Source organism: Patagioenas fasciata, chromosome 5, assembly GCF_037038585.1.
Source record: "Patagioenas fasciata isolate bPatFas1 chromosome 5, bPatFas1.hap1, whole genome shotgun sequence".
NCBI classification, from domain to species: Eukaryota; Metazoa; Chordata; class Aves; order Columbiformes; family Columbidae; genus Patagioenas; species Patagioenas fasciata.
In genome coordinates, this window is record NC_092524.1 from 66054055 (window position 1) to 66066442 (window position 12388).

Consider the following 12388-nt stretch of genomic DNA (forward strand, 5'->3'; position numbering starts at 1 on the left):
GACACACATTGCATGGGCAGACTGGGGAATGCATTTGTCCATCGCCATTAGCGCAGAGCCCCAAAAAGCACCCTGTAGATTTGGGGAGAAAAATCCAATAGCATAAGCACAGGGAAGCAGAGGTGGCTTGTTTGATCTTTTTGCAGAGAAGGCAGGATCTGTCCCTACCTGGAGTCAGCAAAGGCTGCGGGAAGCACCAAGGACTACAATGTGCTCCATCTTCCCCTCCAGGCATTTAGTGGTTTGCTGTAATCAAGGCAGCAAGTCTCTTTCTCTTTTATTTTAGCAAACATCTTTCTTTGTAGTGGATATTTGGTCTGGGGAAACTTTTTTTCTGGTAATCATTGCAATAAGTTACATTTATTGGCAGCAGTAGGAAAGACTCAAAGCAATTCAGCAAATCAGGATTATTTCTCCAGCGCAATAATGACAGGGATTTGAGAAATCTTGCCCCTGTGTTTTGTCTTTCATCAACATGAGACCAAAGAAAGATCTTTCAGCCTGGGATAATTCCAGAAGAGAAAATTGCAGCAGAAAGCCTTTTTTATGTCTTGTAAGAATTGCCTGTGAAAAAGGTCTTTCCTCTAGAAAGACTGCTTGGTCTTTCTTCTCTGATCTGTCCCCCTTCCACTGACAATATTGTCTTTCAAAACATACAGCATGTTGATTTGATCTTCCTTTATTTTAACTGGAGGTTTGATTTCTTTCTTGATTGGGTGAGATGCATTTAATTAACCAAGAATAAAAACACCAACCTCATTCATTCTCATGACTTTGTAAGCAATGCCTTGTCAGTAGGTAGATACAGTCATCCTGTTTTTCCGTCTCTATATCTGATTAGGCCAAAGAAGGAGGAAGACAATCATGTCTTTAGGGTAGAAAAGAAAAAAGGATTCTTTTATAAACCTACACATATATCTCCTCTGAAATATAGGACAACTTTGCCAGGATGAGGCTGGGATGAGGATAGGAAATGAACAATCAGCTGCTCTTACAGGACTCTTCTGGCCGTGTTCTGTTCGACAGATCTGGGTCCCTTTAACCTCTTCGGCATAGCTCCAAACTTAAGGGGAACAGAGCAACTGCAAAACATAGCCCTGAAACTTCATCCAGTTCTCACAAACACACACAAGCACATGTATTTACTGAGCAACTATTCAAGCACTCCGATTGTATTTTATAACATCCTTCCACGCCAGTCCTGAAGCAGACAGGCAGACAGTGCTCAGCTTTCAGAGGGAGACCTGTCTAGAACCTTCTCAAGACACAATAGGTGGGATGTTATCTGAGATTAGGTGAACTAAATTTAGGTGTCTATTTGTGAGCTAGGTGTCTAAACCTCAGGTAGCACATCTTTAGAATTTGAAAAAAAAAAAAAGGATTTATTATAGACCAACAAATATAAATATAATAGAATATAAAGTAGCATTTCCAAGTGAGACAAGGATGAGGACAGCAAATCATCAATCAGCATCTCCAAACAGTGAAAGAGCATCAAGACAAACAACAAGAATTGAAACCAATTCAAGAGAAGACAACTAAGAATAACTGGAGACTTAGGCCAGAAAGATTTTGTGTACTATTTTGATAGGTTTAAATTCACATTGCAAAAAAAACCCCTCCAACATTTGGAAGATTGTAAGAGATCTTGTATTCCAGCCACAAATCCTTCTGCTGTACCTAAGAGACATGACTCTTGAAGAGGTTAAGTTCTTGGTAAGTAAAGTTCTTAGTAAGCAATCTTTTCCCACTGAGTTGGCCTCTTCGAGTTTCTATTTGTGCTGCTAATGAGGTTCCCACAATCTCCGGGAAGCTGGTCTGAGTTCTAATTAAACAAGACTTGGGGAACTACTCTGCCAAAGTAAGCGCTGGATCTGCCCACCCCATTGACTGAGTCATGCAGGCTGGAAATGTAAATCGTATATTGACATGGAGAGCTATACTCTCCAGTGAGGGTGCTTTCTACAGCTGCAGCATTTATTAAATTTTTGCCATCATCCAAAGACAACACTCATAACTTGAACAGTCCCCAAGGCTAGAGAGTCTTCCAGGACTCTTCACCCATGTTCTGATCAGGAGATCTGTGTTCCTCTGACCTCTTGAACATGGTCCCAGGCATTAAGAAACAGGACCCTGGAAAACACAGTTCTGGGACTCCATCCAGTCCCTTACATAAAATATGCACGCATATACATTTACTGGTAGTAGAATATCCTCATGGAGCTGCAATATTCCAGAAACAGCCGTGGCCTAGACACAAACACTACAAATGCCAGCTTGGTCTTAGGCGCAACATGTCTCCATGGACTTCCCAATTCTTTTTCATATTTATTATTTGTATTTACTTATTATCTAAACCATTTTAATTGGTGAGTTCCAAAATGCTTTCACAGACTCCAAATCAAAATGCCAAGCTATCTATTCAATGGAAGTCACAACTGTGTCCTCCCCATGAGTGTCACTCTAAAAAAAGAGGCTGATTAAGAAACACAAAACCAGCTTCTGTTCCACTCCCATAAGAAACAGTTCTTCATAGCATTTTATGCCAGGTCCTGATGAGGGCGAGCAGAGAATAGAGTAAGTCTCCCAGGAGACACGTAGCAGAGACAAGATTAGCGTTTCTTCATCCCAGGCCAATACAAACCATCCAGTCTGTGAGCACTCAGGCATGTGACAGTGTCTGCAGACTCTGACCAGACAATGAAGGTTTTCCAGCCAGTGTTGTGAGAAAATCCCACAGTCCCCAACCTCTTCATCCAGACTGAGAAGAAACAATCTTCACACAGTCTGCAAGACATTTTACAATCATGCTGGTAAAACACCGGCAGAGGTTGCCCAGAGAGGTGGTGAATGCCTCAGGGAGATGATTTTTACTCAAGCCAACCAAGACCAGTGATGGTGGAGAATATATTCAGCTACCTTTCTGTAGAGGGAACCACTTGGCCATGCCCATGTTATATGGCTGGAAGCACGTTCACCTCAGCTGGGGCTAATAGAGAGGAGCAAAGAAGGAAGTTCATGTTCCTTCTTCTTTCTTCTATACTAAACTCAGAAAGTCTGCACCTAACCCAGGCCTTGGACAAAGATAAGTCTGGGCTGTGATCTCCACACATTTGTGGTTCCAGTTCCCACACTGCACAGATCTGTTCACAGGGCAGAGCGCACTGGAGCAGCTCTCCAGCCTGCACATCTGGGCACCCGGACATGGGAGAAGGAAGCACTTACTGCACACACTGAGGTCTCAGTCCCACATGAAAAGAAGCTGCTAGAAGCACCTAGGTCAAGGACACCCTGCCAGGTATCAGCAGAGAGGCTGAGCCATCCCTTGCTGTCCGCACTAACTTCAAGCTGACTCTTCATGCTGTGTTGAATTTTGGGCCCCTCACAACAAGAAAGAGATTGATGTATTGGAGCGAGTTCAGAGAAGGGCAATGAAGCTGGTGAAGGATATAGAGAACAAGTCTGATGAGGAGCAGCTGAGGGAACTGGGGGTTTTTAGTCTCTTCTTCAAAGCATCAAGTCATAGAATGAGAGGAAATGGCCGTAAATTGTACCAGGGGAGGTTTAGATTGGATATTAAGAAAAATTTCTTCACAAAAAGTGTTGTCGGGCACTGGAATGGGCTGCTCAGGGAAGTGGTGGATTCACCATCCCTGAAGGGGTTTAAATGACCCAAAGATGAGGTTCTTAGGGACATGGTTTAATGACAGTATTAGGTTAATGGCTGGATTCGATGGTCTTGACAGTTTCTTCCAGTCAAAATGATTCTAGGATTCTGTGATTCATGCTTGCAGATCCGACTCATTTCTTCTAGGCCACTACAATGAGTAACATGGGACAATATTAGGTGTCAGATGGCCTGCGCTTGTGTACGACTGTGTGAGCTGATTGCAGAACAGATCCCACAGAATCAAACCATTAGGGGCCATAGATACTGCAATGGAACTGTGGAAATGTCCCTTTCTCCGGCAAAATACTTAAAGGTTCTTTGTTGATAAAGCAGTGTTATCATGGGAGCTGAGTGCCTTAGAGGAAATATTAACAGTATGTTTGGCCAGATAAGCAGGAAGGCGTGAGCAAGGATCTGCTCATTGCTTGCTCCTACTGCACATCAAAGCAGCTGCATGGTGAGGGACCAGGGAAATAAATGTGAGGAATCAGTGGCAAATGTTAACAAGACTCAGGTCTGGAAATGTCCTCCCCCGTAACAGCAGCAACTGGGGACCCAAGATGCACAATGCTGAGCACAGAGAAAGGCAGACTGTGCAACCCAGTCACTCCACAGCCTTCGTAATCCAAATCAAGGACTCGGTTGCATTGGTGGATGGACTCCCATCGACTTGGCTGGGGCTTGAATTGGGTCCTTTAGGAACCGAGACAAAAGACCAAGCGTCTGACTTAAACTGATGACTCATCCATCACCTCAGCCCAAACTTCTCTTGACAAGTAGAGGGAAAAATCCACAAATTAAGTGACCATCGCCTGGCTTCTCCTTTCTTGCTGATTGTAAAGGAGAACTTTTGACCTTTCTGCCTCATACATTACAGTTTGGCAGGAGCTGGTTGCTCACCCCGGCTGAACTGTGTCATGCATGTAGACCCATACAAGAGGTGCCTTTCACGTGCTAAATGATCCTTCCCCCCCTCCTCCTTTGCTCTGCTACAACAATATGGAGAGGCACAATGACACAGGCCCATGGCAGAAGGAGGAGGCTCTCATTAGGAGCTTCTCGTTAGGGATGAAAGACTGGCTGGATCATCCCACTGTCATTTTTGCTTCATATTGATTTCCAGAACAGGCTGGTGGGAAGCATAAGTCTTATCCTTAAGAGATTTTTCCCTCCAAGCAAACTCCCCAACAGCAAACTCACTTGCACAGGGCATGGTTAAGATGCTGTCAGTGGGGCTTGGGGACAATAAAAGGCTACACGGGCCTGGGCATTGCATAGGTAGCCAGCAGCACCCTGCAGACAGGACAGGAATTTGGAGGACTCTTCAAGGACTTGAGGCAGCCTTTGAAACCCTTAAGCTTTCCCTGCATTAGAGGGGTCAATTAGTAATGCCTGTGTTACAGTGTTCAGGCTGTGAGCCTCCGGGTGCCTTTGAGATGTGTACGTGGAGACAGGGCTCTTGGTGCAAAAAGGAGCTCTTCCTCCAGAAGTGTCCGTGACTAAGACGACACTTCTCTGCCGTTGACTGAAGAAGGCATGAGTGCTTTGAAAGCCACTGAAACAGATCTGACGACACAGGGAGCTGATAATTACCAGTGAAGGCAAAACCATGCAGCCAGCTGACTGCAAAGCTGGGCATTTGCTGTAAAATGCTTCCTACAGCCCTACACCAAAATACTGCCAAAGGTAGCATTTCTTGTACCAGCCACAAGTTCCATTGCCCCACCAGCAGCAGAAAAATTGCTGAACACAGGCTACAAATCCTGTGTAGTTATTGTGCAGAGAAAGCTCTGCCTGGTTTGAATTCAAGGATGAACCTCTGGAGGAACAAACCTTGTAAAAAATACAGATTTAACGTAACCTCGTAGTTACCACTACATCACCATGGTGCCTTGGTGTGGTTCAGAGACTGTCCCTTAGGCAAGGACCCAAATCTGATAGAAGAAAAGGCTGTGAGTGATGTTGAAAAGACATTTTAAGCTTCACTGCAGGGTATAAGTTGCTGGTCTCTCTCTAAGTTGCAGCTCTCAGAGAGAGAGACCAGCACCTTGGGTCACAGTCCCACCTTGGAGTCTGGAGCTCCTGACAGATCTTTGCTTTCAAGAAGGTCACGGTTGGTCATCTTTGCTGTACATAAAAATAATCCACCACCAAAGGCTGAACATGAGCAGAAACTCTGGGCGATTTTCTCCCAGAAGGTTGTTTCCCCAGCTGGGTGGCACTGGGTTGTATTGCAAGTGTGGGATTTCTGCTCCCCAGGTGAAAGCCCCTGCCAGATTTTTTTCACGCATTCACTTGGTGGTCTGGGCCAAGTCCCCCTCCAGTGCCCAATTCTTCACCCTTTCCTGGGGACAGCAGCCCTGTTATGCCCTGGGAGTCCTTGGGAGGCATTTCACCTCTGCTACCAGGGCTGTGCTGATAGTGCCTAGAATTGAAAGATCTCAGATCATCCCCAAATTGATCTTCACTCCCTTAGCTAGGTTTTTATTGTGGTAAATGAAAGCAAATGTTGCTTAAAAGACAGTGTTTGTTGCATCACAGATCAATGAAATGGTGCCAAAATTTAATCCACTTGCATGGTCTTTTACCTTGTAATTGTTCTGCTTTGTATCTTGGCTTGCTCTGTACCTATAAATTCAGGAACCAAAGCCCGAAAACCCAAAGAGGGCAAAATAAAGGAAACCTAAAATGGATATCTCAATACTTTCAAAATGTTGAGCTATCATAGCAATTGTACAAGCTATATATGGCTCCATTCATCACCTATTACACCCAGAGCATGATCAGATCAGCACTCTGAGATCCTCTGGAGAGCTTCATGTCCAGGCAAACCGCCTCCTCATCCCAGCTCACCACGGCCTCATGCAGCCAGTCCTGCAGAAGTCCATGGCATGGATGCCGCTTCCCAACCCTGCTCCATCAGCTGCTCCACCAGCAAGAGCCAACCTTGCTTTTGAGCTGTGGTGTTCATATAAGATCCCTTCCCTTTCCCAAGAATACACATGTGTCTTTGCAGCCTCCTCGGAGGGCTCTGCAGCCCATGAAGAGAAGCAGCAGGCTGCCATGTGGAAAGGGTGTAATCCTGTTTTTTATGACCTTCCCTGCAGCTGTAGACAGCTCCTTGTATGCTTTATGCCCTGTGCTTTCCCAAAACAAGCACTTCAAACACCGGTATGGGGTGAAAGGCAGTGGGGAAGGGAAAAGCACCCCTGAGCACGGTGAGGAAAGTCGAGATTGCTGGATTTCCTCTGCAGCTTCACCTGAATAAAAAGGCAGTATGGTTTGAGCAGGAGCCCAGGGAATGCTCCCAACCAGAGTGGCTGGGATGGGTGATGCAGCATCACAGTGCGAAAAGGGAGGGAGATGCTGGGAGGCGGATCCAGGAGCACCCCAGCCCCTCTCTGTGGGAGGCTATTGCTCTCACAACCACCTGGGCCTGTAAAAGAGCTTTGCTGGTTCTTAATTTTTCAGTTAATTGAGTTTGGTGTCTGTCTGCAGCCCTGTAGTGTCACAGCAACTGGTTCAGACCCTATCCCACAGCACAAGGAACCACTTCCAACCCCACCAGGGCTCTATACACCCCTGCAAGAGGTCTGAACACATCCACCAGGGCACCGACCCATCTGGGCTAAATTAGTATAAACCAGTTTTCAACCAGACTAAGATGACTCCAAAGGCATCTCCAAGGCTGTTTCTTTCAGTACATCTGTTCTCTTAGTCTTCTTCCTCAAACAAGTGTTTTGAAACCAAACAGGTCTCTAGCCAAAAGCTGTCCTGTTGACCTGGCACATGCTAAACACCATGGCCAAATCCTGCACCTTCTCCATCCAGACCTGCTGGGTTAACCCACATCTCCCTGTTTCTAAAGCTAGCATCCATCAGTGCACTCCATAGCCAGGTGGGAAGCGCTGGCAGTACTGCTGTCTGCTGTGGGGTAAATACCTGTCCTTAAACCCTGAGTGACTCACACAGCAACACCTGACTGTCTATGCAATGCTTTTTATGAGAACTTCCACTGGAGCTAATGCAGAAGGAAGATAATAAGCAAAGCAAAGGAATCCCAAATCCAGTTGCTGGCAAATATAGATTAAACATGTTTTGGTGTCAGTCATACGTGAAACTTATGAGACAATTGTATCAGGCATTTTGACTGGCCAATGTCAAATTCTTATTTATGGCCTGCAGGGAACAGTATCAGGAATGATGTTACAATAGGACAAGGGGTGATGTACTTGAACTAAAACAGGGGAGATGCAGGCTAGACATGAGGAAGAAACCTTTTACAGTGAGGGTGGTGAGAGCCTGGCCCAGGTTGGCCAGAGAGGTGGTGGATGAACCATCCTTGGAGACATCCCAGGCCAGGCTGGATGGGGCTCTGGGCAACCTGAGCTGGTGAAGATGTCCCTGCTCATGGCAGGGGTTGGACTAGACCTTTGAAGCTCCCTTCCAACCCAAAGTACTCTATGATTAAAAAAAGTGAGGGAAAAAAATGCTTGTAACTAGATTTTGGTTAAGTAGGAAAACCAGGACAAGTGAATCAATTTCCTTAACTGAAAAATCAGACCAGAACCTGCTGACAATCCCCCTTATTTCTTAGATGTTCAAACCCCACTGTTAGACACAGTGGCCTGCTTCCCAGCTCCGGTGATGGTGTGTTTGAAGGCAGGGAGCCAGGCAGAGCTGATGACACTGTCCCGGAGCATCACCCCAGGAGCTGCCCATCTCCCCATGGGATCACACCTTCCAGGCTACAACGCTGGAGCCGCAGATGAAAGAGCCGGGCTTGCAGCTGGGCAGCGAGGTTTGTGTAAACAGTCAGTGCCCTCTTCCATTGGGGGCCATTTCATCCCCCAATTTGACAAATGTGTGGAGGGAGAACCTGGGATGTTGCTCTCCAGCTGAAAACTCCTTTTTCAAAACCAGAGCTGCTGGGCTGAACTCGTATCAATCACTCAGGAACAGTTGTATATGCAGGCTAAAAGGATCCACTGAGGGCAAATCCCTGGTCTGCAGCAGATGTGTGTCACGAAAACTGATACAATCCTGGATGAAACAAAGGAAAGAAAGAGGAAAAATGTTTGATGAAAGAAGATTAAGGAAAATGAAAAAGCTGAGGGCTTGAGGAAGTGGGGGAGAAACATTTGTCACCGTGTGCAGAAACGACAACACCGATCAGAGAAATGTCTGATGGGATGCCCTAAGTTTCATACAAATAATTGTTCCCATCATCTTCTAGCGAGGGACCTAGGGGTGTGGGAGAAAATCAAACAGTGGTGACACTGGGACGGGTGTGCAAGGACAGTGGAACTATATCCATTGCGGAGAGTTTGGCCCTCAGTTGTTACAAGGGGAAAAGAATCACTTGTTTTTATGGGCTCAGAAAGATGCATGAAAATTTTCACTCCCCCTAAAAAGAACTGCCTGAGGAGCTCTGCCCAGTATCTCTGTGTCTGTGGACATGTCATTTCTGCAGGGGAAAAAAATGAAATGAAATGAAATGAAATAAATAAAATAAAATAAAATAAAATAAAATAAAATAAAATAAAATAAAATAAAATAAAATAAAATAAAATAAAATGACCCTGCATTACTGCATTCAAGTCCCTCTTTTGGAGCATTGCCCGGGGCTCCGTGTTACCAGCAGCTCACTGCCACGATCAAGAGAAGCAGCTCCCAGCATTGATTTTTGAAAGCCTGAAAGGTACTTGGTACCTTGTCCAATGCTCCCCTCTGGCCCCCACACTCCTTTAAAGAGAAATATCTGTTCCCTCCGGACTTTCACTCTGTGTCACATGGCCAGCGCTAAGTGCCTGTCCCCAAGCACAGCGAGGGACCCACGAATGATGAAAAGGAGAAGGGGGCTGGGAGCCCAGCTGGGGACAGAGCCCTCCTGACCACAGGGGACAGAGGCGAGATGAAAGGCGTGTGTATTTTCCCAGGTGATCCCAATAGCATCTCAAAGCCCTGGCTTTCTCACTTTGGCTTTAGCCCCAAAACAAACAAACTGGTGCCAATTTGAATATGCCGAGGGCTGACTGATTCGAGGCTCTTGTTGTGTTTTCACAGTCAGCAGCCGACTGGAATTCAAAAGGGGAAGGAAAAAGAAAATAATAAGAGCAGATTGATAAGGTTCCCCAACCCTCTCTGGGAAACATGGGGCTTAAGTCCTAGCCAGGCTATGTGAAAAACAGGGCCAGAGAAGCCAGGGCTGTTCCAGCACAAGAATTTCAAAGCAAAAAACAAGGGGGGTTGTCCCAGCAGGGATCAGCGAGATAGCGGCTCGCTTTCTCTTTACGCCTGCTACACCAGATAAGGGCACGTTTTGGGGACATTTAGACCCCCCAGAGACTGGAGCATCATCCAGCAAACCACCAGAGCTAGCAGCACAGCTTCCAGGGTTCTGCTGACGAGCCTCAAACATCTCATGTCAGGAGGATCTTCCCATTGGACATTGGTCACTGTGCATCGGTGTTGGTATTCTGTTTGCTCAGAGCATGCTGAGGGCTCTCAGGCTTGCAGATAGTGCTGGAGAAAAGGGACAACTCTCTGCAACTACCTGAAAGGAAGCTGTAGCAAGGAGGATGTTGGTCTCTTCTCCCAGGCAGCAAGTGATAGGATGAGAGAAAATGGCCTTAAGTTGCACCAGAGGAAGTTTAGATTGGACATTAGGAAAACTTTCTTCATGGAAAGGGTTGTCAGGCATTGGAACAGGCTGCCCAGGGAAGTAGTGGAGTCACCATCTCTGGAGGGGTTTAAAAGATGCAAAGATGAGGTTCTCAGGGACATGGTTTAATGATAGTGTTAACAGTTGGACTCGATGATCTTGAGGGTCTCTTCCAACCAAATTAATTCTATGATTCTATGACACGGTGATACTCGCTTTGCCATTCTCAGCCACACAGGTGGAAGGCCATGTCCATGTGTGGTTGCTCCAGGAGCCGCACAGAGCCCCAATCTTTTCCCATCATGTGAAGTGAAACGCAGCAGCCTCCCCAGCCTGCTACATGGCTCACGGATTAGTTTCTGTTTCGGACCTAAGGAAAGGCTTGTGTGCTAAAAAACTTCTCTCCCACTCCCCACCATGCAGTTATATGATGTGAGCAAAATAAAGGCTTCTCTGGCAAACCTCTCTTTAATCACAGCCTTCAGGAGAAGGAGCAAAGTGGGATTAAGCAAAAGAGAGTGGCCACATGCTGCACACCAGATCTGCAGGGAGGGCAAGGTGCTCAGAGGTAACACCGCTCTGACACAGTTAATGGTTGGACTTGATGATCTTAGAGGTCTTTTCCAAAAAAAATGATTCTATGACACACACTGGCTGCTTCCCAGAGAGGAGGGAAGACCTCCAAGGCTATCAGAGACAGACAGACAGGAATGGGACAAGGAGCTAGGGAGCGAAGAGAGAAGTGTTAAGGAGTTAACAGGGAGGGGAAGACTTGATGAGCAAGAAGCAAAGGACCAAGTCTCCTTGCTACTTGGAAATGCCTGACAGGCAGGAGGGGAAGGGTGTGGGAGCAGAGACAGGCTGGCAAGACGAGGGTATAATTAACAGGGTATCGGTTCCCCTAATAAAAACGTGCTGGGATAGCAGCACGTTGGCTCCTCACTGACCTGCATAAGCTTCACGGGCTCTTTGAAGTCGGCTGCTTGCCGGGGCTGGGACACACACAGACGCACCCGCTGCGTGTCCCATCCTGGTGGCAGCACACGTCGTGCTGGCTGCAGAGCGGAGGGGATTATGAAGCATTATGATTAGTCCCTGGAAATCCCTGCGTGTGTTTTGGCTGATGGCAGCCACTCTGATAAAGTTTAAAGCAGGGGACCTGCTTGGCAAATGTGCTCGTACCATCTCCTGCTCTGGCTGCAAAGTGAATCAGCCTCAGCAGCGTCTCTGAGGCCAGGAATTTCTGCTTGTGTCCTTGTCAGTTGCTATCTTGTCTCATCAGACCCAGTTTTGACAGGGAGAGGGATTCAGTGCATATCCTAAATATCTGAATCCTGGAGTTACATGGGTTGTAAAGGGAAACACGCTGTTGGAAATAAAATTGGAAAACCTGAACCAAATGTACCTCAGAAGTCTGAAAACAAAGGGGAGTATAAAGGTCCCATGTTAACCTAAAGTCTTGTGTGACTTTTAGGCTCACCGTTGTTTTGAGGGGATGTTGCAGGGCTTCAGTTCCCACCCGCAGGACAGATACTGCAGGTGTCCATGCGGCTGTGCAAGCTTCTGTTATTCAGACCATGACTGCATCCTGCTCCACTGAGCACAAGCTGATTGCAAATCCAAGCCCTGGAGACGTATGAGCTCTTTACAGGGATGGCTGAGAATCACCTAAATCTGCTATAAACAGGCAGGAAAACAGGACATTGAATCTGTCATCTCATAGTGGGTGGCAGGGCTGCTCCAGCTGAGTCCCCCATCCCCTGCCCATCAGCTTTACCTGCTGCAGGGTATCTGGTCATGCTGCTCCGCTGAGGGAATGGATGTGAACTGGGAGGAAAGCTTCATTTAGGAGAAAAAAAAAATAAAAGGACTTTGTCACCTGGATGATCTCCACAATCCACTAGCATGACAAAAAAGGAAGAAGAGAGTAGCTGCAAAGGTGGTCTTTAAGAGAGTGTTAACACAGTTGTGAAACCACAGCCTAAGGGGATGTGTCCCCCCATCACAATTCATTGCCCATCAGGAACCGGACATTTCTCCTGCTCAGCACCAGG

At 46.6% G+C, this 12388-nt stretch overlaps 1 long non-coding RNA gene across 1 annotated transcript in view; it reads right to left on the reverse strand.

Annotated features, from left to right (window-relative positions):
* Positions 1-3767: 3767 nt before the first annotated feature.
* LOC136102773 (uncharacterized) overlaps positions 3768-12388 on the reverse strand; it is a 53800-nt gene continuing 45179 nt past the window's right edge. Inside the window, exons 5-8 of the long non-coding RNA XR_011739460.1 lie at positions 12112-12173; positions 11815-12011; positions 11282-11389; positions 3768-8713 (exon numbers count right to left, since the gene is read on the reverse strand). This is a non-coding gene — a long non-coding RNA (uncharacterized lncRNA). The remainder of the gene's footprint in view (positions 8714-11281; positions 11390-11814; positions 12012-12111; positions 12174-12388) is intronic.